The following is an 18402-nucleotide window of genomic DNA, read 5'->3' as shown; positions in this document are numbered from 1 at the left end:
AGATCAAGCGTGTGATCTTCTCCTAATTATAGGTTACACACACGCGCGCGCCTGTATGTGGCCACAGCCTGTGTGTGCACCGCTGCAATAAAACTCTGAAAGCGTTTAAATCGAGCCTACCGCTGCTGCAGCGTTAACGTGACGGCAGACGCGATCTTTCTAAGCGACTAGATATCATTCCCGTTGTGTTTTTAAAAAAAAAATGCACATTGACATTTTTGTATGTCCCCACGCCTGTTGGTGTTGCAGCATAGCACTTTTACATTGCAATAGAGCCATGCAGCTGCAGAGATATGTTGCCTCCCCAGCGGGGGAAAAAAACAGGCACCGCTGCAGCCACCTCCTGCAGACACCAGGAGACAAGAGATCAGGCTCAGGAGACATCAAGGAGCAATCAGTGTCTGCTCATATATACCGACAGACTGATTTATGATGAAACTTTAAAGAAATCATTTATATTTCACCACCTTAAATTGGTGTATGAAATTTTCATCCACAATGAAACACACACAAAAAAAGTATATCTTAAGTCAAATAAATCAGATCGAGCTGCTCAAAAGCAATTGACTTTGAAGTACATTTTTAGCACTTTCCTGTGTGTGTTCACGTACCTGAGGCTTTTACTTCCCATGCCAACAGTGAACTCAACGTCTGAGGGAGGACAGTCAGTCAGAGTGATTAACAGGATTACCTTTGAAGGATCTGAAATGGCAAATAGAAAAAGAAGTGGCAATCCGGGATGTATCACCAAAAAAATCTTAGACCTTTTTTTTTGCTATTATAGTAATGGTTTTCAATTAGATGTACTGTAGTTTTATGTTTGTATTTTTTAATTTGTATATGCTTACATGGGCTTATAATATCTCCTTATATGCAAAATTTTAATTTTTATCTTTAATAATTAATTAGCAAAAATGAATTCATGCCCACATTTTATTCAGAACAGCGAAATACACTGATACAAATATCATTTACATATATTGTTTTAACAAATGTTTTAATAAATAAACAGGCTCCAAATGAGAGAAAAAAAACACCCGATTTGGATGGTTTTCTTTTTCAAGTTTCACAATGTTACTGTATCATCAGCTTACATGTCGCCCCCTTGTTTTAAACATTTCTGGCCTAAATGTGCGTCACCACACTCATTCTGTAATTGGAGGGAATGTTGCTATCACACAAAGGCTTGTCTCCATGCTGGAAGCTGCAGCCATATCTTGCTTTTTAAAAACACAACGCTTCAGTGGAATCGTGAAAAGAAAAAGATTCCCCCGCACTTCAAGGAGCCTTACTACGTATAAATACATCCGCACTGCCTAAAAACAAAAGTAAAGCCCGGGTAAAATAGAGAGTGCACACGCAGCACGGCTTGATATAACTCAGGTGACTTGTTTGCTTTCTTTCCTCTTCACTCTCTTACTTACATCCGAATCAAGGCGTGCTGCAGAGGTGCCTGTGTGCTTTACACAAAGACATACTCCTCTCAGCCTCCCTCAGGAGCTCTCCACGTTAACAATCCCAATTACACCGAGACCACCAGAGACAGCTGTTTTTATTACAGAACCGCTCCTTTGTGCCGCCAACAAGGTATCCTCGCTCCTGCACTGAACACAGAGAGAAAGCTGCTCTGAGAGACAGAGAAGGGAGAGGGAGAGGAGTGTGGAAGTGAAGTGGATGAAGTCTCTTAGCTGCTCGCAGTGCTGATGCCTTTATTCACAACCCCCCCCCTTTCTGATCTCGTGGAGCTCTTTACATGTCGGAGCAGAAGGTCAATGCTTGTTGGGAGAGGGTCTACAAAGAGATGAGGATCTAACTCAAGGCAACAGCAAATCACACAAAGAAGGGGAGGGGGGTGGTGGCGGGGGGGGGGGGGGGGGGGGGGGGGTTCAGCCACTAACAGCGGTGCTTTATTTATTCATCTGCTTTACCTGGGAAATGTGACAGGTTCCAGGAGGAACATTGTGGCTTTAATGTGTTGTTTAAATGCATACAACAAAGGTAGAAAACCTTCAGGATTTACTAAATGTCACGCGCTGTACTGTAGCTCTCAGAGGGAACAAGTGGCTCTCCACTTGAGGTAAAGAAGGAGGTTTGAAAAACTGCACTTGAAATGCAGCTTAACAGGTGTGCAAACTGTGACATGGTTTTCTCTTTGATCTCTGCCTAAATAAAAGCATCAGCAGTTCTTAATATACTCGATACAACTCTCCTCTTCTGTCTGTGACATTTAATTAGATTATTATGATGGCATATTGCTTATCTTATAAAATAACAATGGATTTTATTACAATGATAAAAGCAAACAAGTAAACAGGCTAATTATCTAACTAAAGTTTGACTTTAGCCCCTCTGTGGTAACCTCATCTGCCCAGTAACCTGAATAGAAGTGTAGTAGTAGCGTAGTGTGGCCCTTTGCATAGCAAAGTGGGAAACAAGGATGTTGAGGGTGGGGTGGTGGATGCGTGTAACGCGCATCCCATTTGATTTAGAGGGATGTCTTTGCAGTCGAACAATCAATGCTGGTTTCCTTATTATTAAAACCATAACCGGGATCTCTCCCTTATTTTAAAACTGCGTTCATGGCTTTGTTGGCCACTTGAGGGCAGTGAACAATATGTGAATCCAACATCGACCGGACCTTATATAGTTATATAAAAGTCATGCATGTTTATGGCATCTTATTCCAATAATCTCTTGATGTCAACTTCCGTATGGTGTACTCTGATTTTTTTTTGGCTCTATTGATAGTACTGTGAAGGGTGACCGGACTTGTGGGGTTGAGAGAGGTGATGACATGCACAAAGGTAAAGGGCTGAGGTCAGAATAGAACGAGCAGCTGATGCAGGCAGGACTTGCCTCCATGAGGCGCCTGCTCTACAGACTGAGCTAACGCAGCGCCCCTAGTGGTCATTGTTAGGCTCTAAGTGGCTTTACATGTCAGTATCCCACTAGCTTTGTCTGTCTGCCGTTCTATTTTCTTTACCTAACTTTTAATGTACTGTATTTGTCTTGCGCAGTTTTCAGTAAAAAGATATGTTGGCATTGAAGGTTATTCTGGACCCTGTTTGGTCGTGGCTATCAAGCAACATTTATCCGTACAATTATAGCCATTATCAACACTTGATCGTTCCAGCTAACCCGGTCTAGTAGTAAAACCAACCTCAGGCCATGACTGAGGAGACACCCTGAGAGTGAGGTGTGCCACGAGGTCAGGAAAACAAATAATACCACCTCCAATTTCCCTATAACGCACCAGGTACCCACCTTTGGGGGAGGAGGCATTAGATTCAGGACCAGTCCTGCCTATAGGCTGCAGGGCAGCAGATGATAAGGTCAAGCCTCATAATGATGTCACATACCTTTAGGTACTTCAGATCAATATCGAGAGCGGCACGTTATACCTGACAGCCAGTCAAATAAAGGCTGCCTGGCAAAGGGGGAAAAATACTCGCTTTGAGATTGTCTCTTCTGATAAAATGAGATCCTCTCTCTCACGCTGCTTTTGGCTAAGACCATATTGGTGGAAGCCTTTTTTGATCTTTAAAACAATGTGGTCATTCACACATCGTATGAAATATCCTCCAACCTTGAATGACAAATGATAAAACCTTTTTGATTTAACTCTGCGGTAAAGCATGAATTACTGTAAACTATATGCAGATGATGCACACGGTTCTGTGGAAAACGTTTGACATGACACGACGTTCCTTTGAGTTAATCTGACCTCACATGGCAACAAACGCGACGGCGAGGAAGGCGACGTATACGAGGAGTTACACCTCGGAGCATGCGACTTTAAAGAATGCGTATGTCAGGTGCTATACGAGTGATTAATGCAGCGGGATGATTGCAGAATTCTGTCCAACCTGAATGAACATTTCTTCTGCCTCTCTCATTAGTTTGACTGTCCCACGCCGTAATATATTGCTTGTCACTGGGTTGTCTAATGGTTGATGCTAATTGACCTCCTTTCCCCCCTCTCTGCTGCACAAATGAAAAGATTTCCTGCGTCCTGTGATGGAGCGTGTCACAATCTGATCCGACAAATTAAAAAGCTCGCTGCTGTCACGCTGTCATCATTCGAAGCCCTCGCCTCATCAGCTCTAATGATCATTTTTCTCCTCTGAAAGCACTGCAGCGCACTGCCAAGCACAATACCAAGCGGGGTGCGCTGCTCGTGCTTTATGTGTGACATATGTGAATTTTTGTGATCTTGGAAATCTTTACTGTAAATCTTGAACTGTCCTTCAACCTATACATTTTTTCTACAAAGAATAAAGTTTTTATGCATGCCGAAAGTTAATTAGCATCCGAGTCAATTTTATGTTCCCATGCATTTTTGAAGACTTGTACCTCCATCATTCATTATTCATCACAACTCCAAATTTACAGTCGATTATATCTTATTTAAAGGTGTAAAAACATAACCAGTGTAACCACCTCTTTAACAGCCACAGATTATTTAATATTTGTCACATTTTCCTGCCTCACACTGTCAAACTGCAAATGCAAAGTCAACCGAAAAAGCCTTAAATTATACACCGATCACATACGGAACAGTGACTCAAGCTCTATTTCTGAGTCCCAGACGATACGCACCAGGATGAGTATTTTCCGAACGGCTTCACTTTGAATTTCTGAACATGCGAGCGCCGCTCTGCGACGCCATTGGCCCCGAACATGATAGCAACAAGAGAGCTCGGCCACTGCGCATTATTGGCTGCAGAGCCGTGATGACGCTCATTACCGGCAATCATCTGCCCCATCTGTGTCCGAAACAGAAATTGAGTGTGGCGTTTTACCTGCTGACTTTGTGTGTATAACTTTATAATTTATGCAGTGTACCCATACTATTGACAAAAACGCAGCGCGGTGATCAAAGCGAGCCATTCAGGAGGTTGGACAGGGCCACGAAGACAGGGCCTGTAACACTAATGATCTTCAAACGCTCGTCTATTTCACTGGGAGCTATGCACAACTCCCCAGCAAGTCCCCCGTCCTCCCCCTGGAGGTAATTGTGCCTGGCTGGTTAGGTGACAGGTGTCAAGTGGCCCCTCCTCAACCGATTCATCATGCTAAGCAGAGAGGAAAAGCTGATCTCAGTCTCTCCCTGTGTCTCTCTCTCTCCCTCTCTCTCTTTGTACTTTTCTTCTTCTCTGTCTCTTTCTTGTTCCCTCATATAACTACTTTGTCATTACCTCAGAGTGCTCCGATCATATGTTAGCTGTGTTTTATGACAATGTTCGCGATGCAGTTTGCAGTCAGAGCTTGAGCCATCAGTTTCTGCACTGTTCATGTGCCATGTGCTTATCGAGCACAAATGAATGTATGCTGTGTAAGTTTGCTTCGTGATTACTTTGAACATTAACTTATTCTATTAGTTTCCTTTACAACAGCCAGAGTCTTCAGATTTCTCATTTTCCATACAACAGGCAGATACTGGTAAGATTACTGTCCTTTAAAGGGGCTAAAAACTGCATAATTCCGTGTTTTTCCAGAATGACATTTTTAAAAAGGCCTTGACTGAAATGGGCCGTTCAGAACAGCTGCAGGTTTCTACGTAGAACCTTGCTTTCGCTGAAATCGATCAATCATCATTCACCGTCATTCACCTCATTCACCAGTCGTTGTCAAGATTTCAACTTACTATCCCGATACCTCCTGACGATTCTGGCTTGTACATATAAGGCCAAATAACCGATCCCAGAGCAGCCATGTTTTCTACAACTTTAGAGTGACGGTGCAGTGCGGCCGCACCCACATGTAGCTTCGCACACATGGGGGAGGGGCTACGCGGTCACTCCAAGTACTGTAAGCCAATCGTGGCTAAGGTCTAACCTTTGAGCGGGAAAAAACGGCTTGTTCGTTTCAGGAGGAAAGAGAGGCTCGGAAAATGAATGTTAGAACGTGATGTTAGAACTTTGCGATGGGGAATTGTAGCGTCAACACAAGTATTCTAGCGGAGGATTATGGATTGTTATCAATGTTATATTGATAATTATTAATTTTGCGATCAACTCAATAATTTTACAATGTCAGAAAATGTTCAGACACGAGGGCTATTCTTGCTTATTTATCCTGGCCAACAGCCCAAAACGTTATGATACTTATTACAATCATATTGTATCTGAAACAGGAAGATGGTGTCCTCTATGTTTTTTACATGACTCAATCGGTTAATTATTAATTGACCGCTCGTGTCAACAGCAATTGAATCTAAGCCGAAGTTACTTTGAAACTCAGGCTTTCTGTCGGTGCAGGATAACTGCTTATTAAGTGAGTAACTTGAGTGAAAACAATGCTGAACTGTTAGGCCACTACAAAGATACTGGCAGGCAGGTTAGCACAGAGGCCCAAAATCCTGCAGCCCAGCTCAGATGGGGAGAAAAAAATACACTCTACATTGGGTGTGTGTGTGTGTGTGTGTGAGAGAGAGAGAGAGAGAGAGAGAGAGACACACACACAGAGTGAGAGAGAGACCACACCCTCACCATGCCCGCCTGTCTAAGCAGAATCCCATAGGGACCTGCCATACACACGCTCCCTCTCACACAAACACACACATACACACACACGCACACACACACCCCAGTCATTAATTCCTGCTTTGCATCTCCACACCATGTAATATTTATGGGTCACCGCAGCTTTGTATTCACAAATGGAAACGCCAAGAGAAAAAAGGGAGAAGACACGATACCTCAATCAATCCAGTGAATAAGGTTCAGATTGTCACATCATGGCTTTTTTCCTTCCACTAAGTCAGTGCTTATGCAGCATTCTTTTCTTTGACCTCTAAACAAGTGTTTTGTGCAACTGATTGTCAGACACAACCTTTGAGACGGAGCCATATTTGAGTTGAAAAAAAAAGCTCAAGGCAAAGGTACTATGAACATGACTGAAAATTTCATAGCTGCAGAATCTGAAGAGCAACAAAACTGCATTAGTCAGGAAAAAACAAATGCAGACTTAATGCATTTTTGCCAGATATGACACTGGTACAAACGACACGCAGCACTCCCGTACAAACATTTGCTGCTACTCCAGATTCTCCACACTAATCAAGGGAAGTCTTTGGTGTATTTTCCCCCCGTCTACATCTGACAGATCATAATTGGGGGCCTTTTTTTTTTTTTTTAGCTTCCTAAGATGCTGCCTGAAACCTGTGATGCAACAGTGGGAGCCGTACCCTCACCGCCTTTCAAATCAACAGTGTTGTCAAAACAGAGCCCTGAGGAACCCCCAGTAGAGCGCGGCTCACCAGACCCCTGTAGAGATTTGAAGACCACTTTGGAACTCTAATCCACTCAAAATGTGCTGATAATTTTCCTTGCCAGGACACTCTCTGCCTGGTGTCACAAGAGTGGCCTCCCGGGAGCAGATCAGCCAATGATAACAAAGTAGCCAGATGTCTGGCGCTGGCAGAGTCCCAGAAGCCAGACAGCGGCACGCAGCAGCATCCGCTGTGGGCCACAGATCAAAGATACCTGAGAATTACTTATGGGCACAAAATATGTGTTGCTTACTCTACAGTTCCCATTAATAACAATCTGGGAGAATTTGTATTTCTAATTAACTCTTTTCTTTCGGCATACAAAGTGCTGTAGGTTGTCTAAGGCTGCAGCAGCAATTTTTCTGCGGCAACTGCGAGTCGACAACAGGAAGTCGGATGCAGCGCTGTCTGAAGGAGCCAGATCAGCTTTAAATGTAGTTCTGAGGCTCAGAACACCCCCTGACTTTCCTCAATAAACAAACAAACAGTGTTGGTGTCAGCGTATTTAGATTTAATAGTGCTGCATGGGGCCTTAGACTGGTCCTTGATGCATACCTCGAAAGCTGTAAGTGGTGACATTGAACCGCTTCAGCTGAGGTGTTATTGTCATTAGTCGTTTGATTCTTGGCTCAGTTTTTCCTCAAATTCTCTCCTAAAACCAAGCAGGGATGGTTTACTGTACCTCTAAAGTCTGGGCCATTTTCATTGCATCTTTTAACCGTGGCCACCACGCGTCTGACTCGCCCTCATTTATACTTTCTACAACATGTGAAGCCATGGCTTGTTTTTCACCATAGTTGTTTGTGTTAGTCGGCCTGACATTAAGAAGCATTGCAGTTCCATGTTGTTTCCTCCTGCAGGCCCTGCACTTTCTTTTCGAGTCCTCCATTTATTCCATCTTGTGTGTTATGTTTAATACACAAATATTTAGAGTAGACCCCTGACTTTGAACTGAGAAGAATAGTTAAGCTCTCTCTGCCTAGGGAAGGCGTTTGTTGCTTTTTTTTCCTCTTCTCATCTTTACGGGGGGAAGCGGCGTATTTCATCTCACACACATTTGTGCATATTTTGTCAGGCTCACTGTGTTCTAGTGCACTTAAAAGTCATTGTTCAGCGGATGGATGATATGCATCCCATGCAATGTGTGTGTGCACTGTACTGTATTAATTATTAAGTATAGAAAGTGTTGCTTCATGTCCGTATTTGATGGAGAATCCCCCCCTCATGCACCGCCACCCCTTCCCCCAATTATGTATATTACCTTTGCTCGTGCATGGTTCATGCAAATTCTCATTTGCATCACTCTCTTGAATGTGCTATCTGCTGGCTGAGATCCCTTAAAGCCTATAGAGAGCGCTGCCCTTCATCACATCTTGATTGTGACCTTTTCTCCTTTATCTGTTATTCTACTCTCACTGTTTGAAGTGCAAAGATGAACATCGAACATAAGAGTCATAATGAGGATTCATTGTTTAGTGGAGATATGCGATTTCTTACTTTTTTAATATTCTCTGTTTCTGCTCAATTTATATCCACATTTTTGTGTGGTAAGCTTTTGTGTTGTGATTTATTGAAGCTGAACCGGCTAAAATAGGCTGAAAATTAAGAAATGGACCAAAAAAATTGCGCAATTTTTATAAAATCAGTAAATATAAATCGATTTTCTTACATCTCCAGCCTCTCACAGAGAAGTTTTTCCACTGGAAGTCAGCTTTTATGAGTGTATTTAAAGCTCCAGTCCCAGTACCTTTCAGGGGTTACTCCGGGTCATTTTTTTTAATGTCGTTTACTTGAAAATGTAACTTTTAAAACGAGCCTTAAAACCGCCTTGGTGAGATCCTGTCTCCCAGCTCCGGCAGCTCATCACTCCTAAAACAGCCACTCTCATCCAACCCGGCCCCGACCGTTATTAATGTGCGCTGAATAATTTAACGGGGTAAAATTACCATGCTCTTTTGAAAAGATTTTTGCCTACACAATTAAAGAGCATTATAGTGATTTTTAGTTGAACAAGAATTATGACTGTTTTCCCTCCTCTCTGCTGCACTTTCAGGCTTCCTTGTTATGAGCTGCGGGTGCAGAGCGGAGAGATGTAAAGGCCTGATATTCTCTCTGCTTCTGTGTGACTGCGTGGAGAGGTTGTGCTCTAGGTTTGACCTATACCATGATGAGCGCCTAATGGATAATGGATGAAGAGCTATATGTTCAGCTTCCGTCGAAAGGACCCCTATAATAGCCTGCTGTCCTTACCAAACATGGGCTATATTTGAGCTGGTTTTTTACTTAAAGTGACTGTGAGGAACTTTTGGTCCCATGTCAATCTTGGCGACCCCTGTGGACAAAGCAGTACGTCTTATATCTTTGCTGTTCTTGTCCTGTACATGCGTAAGTAGTGTTTCTAACAATAATATAGCTTTCTTTTAACTATCAAACAAAGACACTTGTGGTCTGTGCGCATTAAATCCTTTGCCTGACACGACACGTTGGCAGAGGTAATGGAGATTCAAAATTACTTTATAATAAACCTTCTTCCTGATGGTCTGTTTGCTTTTGTAGGTCAAATCGAGGCATCTCAGCAGTTTCCAAACCAGTTAAAAACTCCTCACAGTAAGTTTAATCCACACACGAAATCTAACAAAATATATTGAAACAGATAGTAGTTGTTTGTTTTTGTGAAAGCTTGTGCACTAACAGTGCGATATTATACTGTTGTTGTAAAATATCAGCATCAGCGGGAGCGTTTGCCAGGCCTTCACTCTTATCCCATGCGGACAACTGTCCACATCTCAACCACAGGCCAACAATTGGCAGTAATTGGCACATTGCCTCGGCTGTCCTGGGAGAGATCTGAGAGTGCATACGGCCACGGACAGGCTGCCCTTTCCACCAATTAGAGAGTTGTCTCCTGGTGGGGGCGGGGGCTGGGTTGGGGGGGGGGGGGGGGGGATGGGGTGGAGGTCTACCTCAGTGGTAGCTTGATCAAAATGATTGTGGAGATCCCTTTTCCTCCCCGCTCCTCTCTTCCTCCTCTGTCTCGCCACTAAGGTATTACTGTTTGTGAACTTGCTAGTGAGAGTCTTCAGTCAGGGACCCCAACCAGAGAGTGACAGGCCTACAGTAGCAGTCAGTGGGACATTCACATTAGAGGTGCTCTGACAGACAGGCCTCCCATTGAAAAGGCTCCACACAGCTCTTTGCTGCTGGTTTGCTCAATACATAACTAGCTGGCTCTCTTCTTTATGTGAACTTCTCTTTTCCATCACTGGATGTGATATAAGGCTGTGCCATAACACACAAGTTCATCGTCATCGCTATATCAGCAAATCATTGCAAAGACTTTATCGCAAAAAAATAGGAAGATCTGTACCGTAAAATCCAGAATATCAGTCACAATGGAATACAAGACGCAGTCTGTTTTTCGGGGTATCAGAGGGATAAAGGTTTTCTATCGCTAATTATTAATAAAAACACGTAAGTTATTTCAACACTATTTCAATTTATTTTTATTTATAACACATATTATAGCCCACCGTCTCTTTTCACCATGTCGAGTTTGCAATCCTGCTAGCTACCACTAGCGGTAGCTGGCGGCCTGCGGTAACATTAATTGTTGTGAGGATGGCGGCTGCAGTGGCGATCATGACGGTGCACGCCCGTGACGAAGCGTGAGCAACAATCGAGTTAGTTTTCCCCGCTTATACGAGACGTTGTAGTGGCTTGGACCTGGAAACAGTTTAATGCGAAGGTGTCACGTAACCACCTAGCAACCGACAACTTTAGCTAGTTTATAGTGACATTGTCTGGGTAAAATGCTGTAATAACATACCTCACTCCGCATTTTATACTGGTATATTGGTCGCACTGATATATAGGACGCAGTCCACTTTTTAGATGACAAAAAAAAAGTATTAAAAGTGCGTCTTATACACTGAATTTTGCGGTAAATGCCCTGTGCGTTCACATCTGTACATGAACATCAGACCTATCTGATGGAGCCCTGGATACATACATTCATTCACATCATTGTAGCATCAGCTAGCAGTCAGCTACGTAAGTGATAATGCCTGACGAGGTGTCCATTATCAGGTTTTAATGGACGCTTATACCATGGTCACTTGCTAAAGAAAAACTAAGACCATTATATTATGTTTTCATTGTTTTACAGTTATTTTCTCTAAGTCCCTCACTGTTGTTATTATTGTTAGCTTGTTAATTGACACTCTGCAGCCATCAGATGATACTAACTGGCTGCAATCTCGTTTATAAGGACCTTGTTGTAAAAAACAAAGCCTAGCACTTCTGCTATTTAGAATTATTTTAGCTTCAGAGAAACAACTTGTTACCACAACTGGTAAAACATGCTGAACCACCTTAAGATGTAGGTACTTTAAGGCCGTGGTTCCCAACTGGTGGGTCGGGACTCGGGACCCAAAAGTGGGTCGCAGAGCTGTTTTCAGTGGGTCGCAGATGCTTGCTTGAAAAAAAAAAAGTTGTTGGCTTGGGTTTTCTATGACATACATGCAGTAGTCATGAAGTTATTTCACACTCCATGTATCCACTGAAGCGTAATCCCAGCTACAGTTAAATTTACAGTCTTGAAACATGATGTGTAGTCGCATTTATGTTGCACTTTATTCTGTTGAAAAATGGCTGCTAATTGAAGGAGTTGTAGAAGGAATATTTTCCTCGTATGCACTGCTACCGTGATGTTGATGTACTGCGATGTTTCTTCCGTCTCAGGTCCAAACCGCACCATTTTTGATTAAATGATTTGAGTGGTTGAAATTTTGCATTGACCAACTTTATGGCACATGGCAGGTTTTCCTCATACCGTGTGGGCTTAATATGATGCTGAAGCGTCTCAGAATAGCTGAACTTGAGTCTGTTTTTTCCACTTTTTCTCTTGCTGCTTGTGTATTGTCTTTTTTTGTGTCTCCAGCCATACACAGCGTGTTACAGCAGCATGGCTTTATTACAATGGCTTTGACGCAATGATAGCAAGCGTCTCATGTGGCTAGAAAATGTGCAGGCCACACAAGGTACCATGGGACCCCCAGTCCAAAGGATCACAGGCCTCAGTGCACGCTGCTAACGCTCCCCAGCTAACACCCAACCCCCTTATTCTTCTCCCCTATCTCGATCTCTCTCTGTCTTGTCCTCAAAGCCTGTGTCTCTCTGCATTTCACTTCAGTACGTATGAGGAGGCGAGGAGATGCTTCCTATACTCAGAAATATGTGTCAGGCTACTGGGTTATGTTGTGTTGCAATGTGATGCAGAGGGCAACAAAGAAACAAGCGTTACTTATTCTCTTTAATCCAGCTGGAGATATTCAGAAGTAGGTTAAGTTATACCTCACATTATAGCATGTAGAGTCTGTAACAAGATCCCCTATTTACCCATGAGGAGCCATGATAATAACATGATTCCTTTTCCTCAGTCAACAATTAGCGCAGGTAAAGCCTCGCCTTCCCCACAGGTTGACAGGCTCACCATAAAGCAGCTTTATTCCTCTGCAAGGACCTTCACAAGAAGAGGGGGGTACCTAATATGCTGTCTGGCCCCGGGGCCTGTGGGAGCGTGGTTGGATTATTATGTTAATGCGTGTGCCTCCTGCCCTCTCCTCAGTCCCAGCTGGCCTCCCTGTCGTTAGGAAGTGCTTTGCTCTGACAGAGGAGTAATATGCTCCCTGATTGAGGGGCCAAAAGATCGAGCTCTATAAGAGAGAGGGGGCCGCCGCTGATAAGCATATGATAAAAGTGCCATTGTACGCCAATGCCTCCGAGACATGGGAGATGACTTAGCAATTCCTATGGATTTCAGTGGGAGAGTGAATATGTATAAGGGCTGTGTGGTCCTTGAATTTAATTGCCCATTATCTCCCGTGTATTTTATTGTACTTTTATTGCACGGACTCTTTCATTATGAGCCAGTGTCACATCTACCTGTAAATATAACAGCTTCCAGAGAAGGTGTGATGCTTTTAATCATCCTGTAGAAATCAATATAAAGCTATAAGGGACTGTTTTGTTTAAATTAGCTCGTAATGTAAATAAAGCAATTATCTGAGCCGTAATTCTGAGCGCAAACATTCAGTCAAACATATCAAGTCGGAACAGAGGAGCTGCAGCGTGCAACAGTCTTAATATTAATTGATGGAGAGTTGGTTAAGTCAGAGTAACTCCATCAGGAAAAATGATGACACTGTTCTGCCAGATGGCATTACCCTGCAGATCCGTGTCACACACTCTCATTTAATCAACTTGACACGAAAGTAAAAAGCGAGCAGAGAGAAAAAAAAACTAAACTTCTTGTGACTTGTCGAGAAGCAGAAAGATGCTTGCACTGCTTTGCATCCTGCACATAATTGTGTAAATATGTCAGCCCAAACAGAGGAAGAGCTCTCCTTTTAAACACTTGTCTTTTTCATCCCGCCTCCTCAGGAGCGCTCGGGTATAGAGCTCCGTATTAGCTTTGTGCGGCGGGCCCATTCACAAAGTGTGCCGAGTGTTTGTGTTTTGTAGGGGGTTTGTTTTGTTTGCTCTTTAATCAAGTTCAATTTCGTCTCCATCAATGCAAGCTTTTTTTTCTCCACACCCCTCTTTCTCACGTCTGCCCGGATTATAATGCGTCTCTTTTTCCGCTGAGGAGCCTTCACTGTTGTTGTTGTTTGTTCCCTTTTATGGGGGCCCGGCTGTAACGAGAGGAAGGGTATCTGTGGGTAATTGGTGGGTAAATACTTTGCTGTGCGACTAAACGTCAGAGCGGGAGAGGTTGTAACACAAGCAGGTTGTTGTGCTGCTTTTGAGGAGAAGGCAAACGATAGACGAAATGAAGAAGCCGTTAAAAGCTGTGTTTGTACCTGATTTTCTTCCAGATCATCAAACAAAGCAGCTTGAATCACTGCTTTTCTGGCTTCCCTTATATCAAGAGCTGACTGTGTACAGTTATTTAAAAACTAATCACACTTTCTGTAACACAATGCGTACAACTTGGAGTTGTGTCTGATTCAGGCTACATCCTCTTTGTTGACAGAAACAACTCGATGATTCATCAATTATACGATTGATAGAATATTTAGCTTCAACTATTCAAATACGCAACTGATCATTTTCACCATTTTCAAGTATTAATACACATAAAAGTTTTCCAAATTTGGGGATTTGCTGCTTTTCACATTGTCTTTTCACAAGTCTTGCAACTAATGACTATTTTCATTTGAAAATAATCTGCATATTGCATCGCAAAACATTTTTTAGTCCATTATGTTTTAAAAAGGAATGAAAAAAGCTTTCCACAGTGTGGTAAATCAACAGCAGACCACCTTAATATATTTTGGGCCTGCTTCTTGATCCATCCATATCGGCAAGAGATTGCAAGAGAGAAGAGGAACATTTTTGGATTACAAGTTGATTGCTCTTTTGTCTTATTATACCTGGGTAAAATCCCAGACAAACTCGTGGCCCAGGATGAATATCTTTATAGAGTACTTTTGGTTGCAAGCAAGAAAGCCATCACTCGGAAGTGGCTTCAGACAAACCTACCATCTAAGGACGACTGGATTGCGATTGTCACTGAAATACACTGTATGGAGAGACTGACCTTTTCCTTAAGATTACGATTTTAACAATATATGAAACACTGGAAACAATGGACTACATATAAGGGATGTAACCCACTGTCTTGATAACTGAAATAAGTCTGACCTGTACCAGTGTGTACCAATGTGTGGCTCATACCAACTGCTGTTTTTTTTACTGTTATTTTCTTTTCCTTTCATGTTTAACCTGAAAACATAAATTAAAAGAAAGTTTAAAAAAAAAAAAGAGCTTTCCAAGTTTCCAGAGTTCTGTTTAACTTTTTACAAAAAGTGTTGATTTACCCAAACAAGCTCAAAACCAGAATATTTAAACATCTAAAACACAGAAGAGAAGAGTGGCTCACATTCACTTGAAAATGGCTGAAAAGATTGATTGTTTATCAGTTTATTAATGGTATTCGTCCCATGGTCAAATTGGTGAAATGGTAAAATTATTCGATTTTGAAAGTCATGTGCAGCTGCAACTCCACTTATACATGTGCATTACTTGTATCAATGTTTTCCTATGCTCTGTTTTGATGACCTGATATCTTCAAGAATACTTTCTATTACTTGTCTCTTTTGCATTAACCCATACACTTTATATTTTCACTCATATTTGAGTTGTTTTTTGTATTTCTCTATTTTTGCACTGTATTTTTGGAGCTACCTGGCACTATAATTTCCTTCGGGATAAATAAAGTTCTGTCTTATCTTACCATAAAATGAAAGTAGTCCAACATGGTTTTACTAAACAAAAACAGAAAGGGCAGAGGTGTGCGACCTTTGCTTGATGTTTAAGTGCAGTTTGCTCCCTTCATGTTTCAAGTTTTAATGGGGTTCGCCACTATTATGTCCTTATATTTATCATTTCCACCATGGTTTGATTCCTTGACCAGAGAGAATAAACGCAACAAAACTGTCAGAGGAATGAATACCCAGTTCAGTTTAAAGTAACATTCAATCAGTTGCATGCCTTAACTCTCGATACAAACCCTCCGAGGCACAATTAGGTTGACTTCACTTTTCACTTATATCCATTTAGATCCATTTGAGGCTCATGTAAATGTCATATTTTTTTCGTGCTGGTGACTTTTCAGTCAAGTTTGGCAAGATGGAACAGGGGCACTTTGATTGTTACCCTCTCCTTTGTTGTTTGCTAAAGGCCCTGAGGTTTGGCAGCCATTGTCTTTATAAACTCAAAGCTGTGTTAAATGCAGCCCCAGCCTAGCTAATGAGGGGGAGCCTTCAAAACCTCCGCGAGATGATGCTGTCAAATGGGTGACATAAAAACGTTGCATGTAATCCCCCTGTGCAGACCCTGGGTGTAAATATGCCAGCTCCACCATTTTCACAGCGTTTACTCCCAGTTCAAACAATCTCTCTCCCTCCTCTCCGAAAAACACAATGACAGCTCTGCGATATTCTCCCGCAGAATCCTACAACCAGGAACAGCTCTGATAATCTCCTTCATCCACATTGTGGGTAAGACACCTCTCTCTTCTTCTTTGTTTCTGTGGACTGAAACTTGTGCCACTCAAACATTTTGTACTGCGCATGCTCAGAGTTTTGGGTGTGATGCTGGAAATAAATTCAGGGATTTTGTCGCTATGGGTTGGGGTTGTTTGTTTGCATGGTTGTAATGTTGTCCACAGTATTTGATTCCTGCTGTTGATTAGGCCTATATAGCAACCTTACATGGGGGAGCCTCATAAATTATCTATAGAATTACTCATGTTTGTCAAATAATGGGAACTACTTCTTAGAGTATATGCAACATTCTCTTGAGATCTAACATTTGGTCGCTGTTTTATCGTAGGTCAACGTCCTGCTAAAACCGTAAGAAGGACAAACAAATGGTGATAAATGTAAAGCCATTTATCACCTTCCTCCTACAGAGAAACACATTGTATCTATTCCAGTGAGACAGGCCAGTCCCAGGATCTGCCACTCTCTAGTCTCAAGGGAAAGCAGTCATTGAATAAGTTTAATAAGTATAATGACTTTGTAAAGCCCCAGCTGGACACTTGCAATATGATAGAATATACCCTCAGACAACATAGATTTGTTGTTGCAGCGAAGCCTTGGGAATTTTTCCATAGCTGTATTCACTTCACACATATAAACCCTGCTTCTGCACCTAAATATTCCCTGCTTGCGCTTAGCTTTGCTCTGCTTCTGCTGAAACAGGTATCAGGTATGTTGGTGCCTGCACATATTTCATGTGCTCCAGCTTGAGACCTTCCGCCCTCATTCTTTGATTTTTGTGCAACAATGCTGTCAAAATCCCTGAACCAATAGAACGCCAGTGGTAGCGTTAACCAATGCTATCATCCCTTCACCCTTGACTTTTAAGCGTCCCATATTGGTTACAATGCAAATGAATGGGTTCATCCACTCCTACCGTCCATTTCTTCATTATACAGTTTGTACATCTCTTGTGTTCTTTCAGCTAGCTTGATGCAGCTAGCTGTAAAGCTTCACTATGTTTCTGGGTGTTTATTGCCAGGTGTATTTCTTTTGACTGTTGCAGTTGTTTGCTGCTGCTGTCATGGGACACCTAAAATTGAATGCGACTAGTGTGATTGTTGCTCGCTAGCATGCTTTTTCTTCCTAACCTTGTTAGCACTACCAGGCCTTCTTGGCAAGTTAACACCATCAAGATTTGTGCGCAAAATAGGGGCTAACAAAAGTTGCTTCATGTCATGAATAGTAGACAAAAAGTTTAGGGCAACTCAACGACTGGAAAAGATGGTCATAGTTAAACGAAACCAATGTTTACTGTTGGGGGGTATATGAACCCTGATCTTCCTACAACCCAACCATGGCTACCAACCTTGTCCCAACTAGGGAGGAGGTTCAACTACACTAGGAGGGCCTGGATTCTTAAACAAGCTGTAGGCTTTGTTGCTATTGCACATATACCATGGACTATTGGCTTTGTGTCTATGATGGTGATATCCATGGGAGTTATGTATTATATGTATGTATTTATGAGAGGTCAGAGGTCCAGTTGACTACCCTGATAGTGAATTTGCCTTTGCAGTGTTGAAAATTGTCTATTCAGTCTACTATTCAGTCTGAAATAGTTTTTAAAGTTAATAGCAATTAAGTGCTTGAAGAAGTAGATTTCAAACCACTAGATACGAACAATATTTGACCGAGGAATTCAGAAGGAAAATCCATATATTTAATAAGCATAATTACCCTTCATTTAGAAATATTGGTGCAATTTATTTCTCCTTTTTTAAGTCGTTATCCCAGAAGCATAAGGGATATATACATGCCTATACACTATTTCACTGTCCTTGTAGATTTGACCCACACATGTTCCTCATCCATCCCTTGTCTGTCTAGTTTGGCTGCTCATCGCCTAGCAATCCATACTGTGGCTTCTCATTTGCAGGCTCCGTGTTTTGTGTGGTCCCACTTTTGCTTCCCATGGATCTCTCTGCAGGGATCTGAGCTGACAGACTTGTCTGATTGATGTATTGGTGGGCGTCTCGTCAGCTATTGTTTTCCTCGCCAGCATCCAGTGGCTTCACTCAGCAG

This window comes from Semicossyphus pulcher, unplaced genomic scaffold (genome assembly GCF_022749685.1).
Source record: "Semicossyphus pulcher isolate SPU_LCO1_2020_fin unplaced genomic scaffold, fSemPul1.0.p SCAF_17, whole genome shotgun sequence".
NCBI lineage: Eukaryota > Metazoa > Chordata > Actinopteri > Labriformes > Labridae > Semicossyphus > Semicossyphus pulcher.
The sequence above is the reverse complement of the archived record's forward strand: the minus strand, read 5'-3'. Positions refer to the sequence as shown.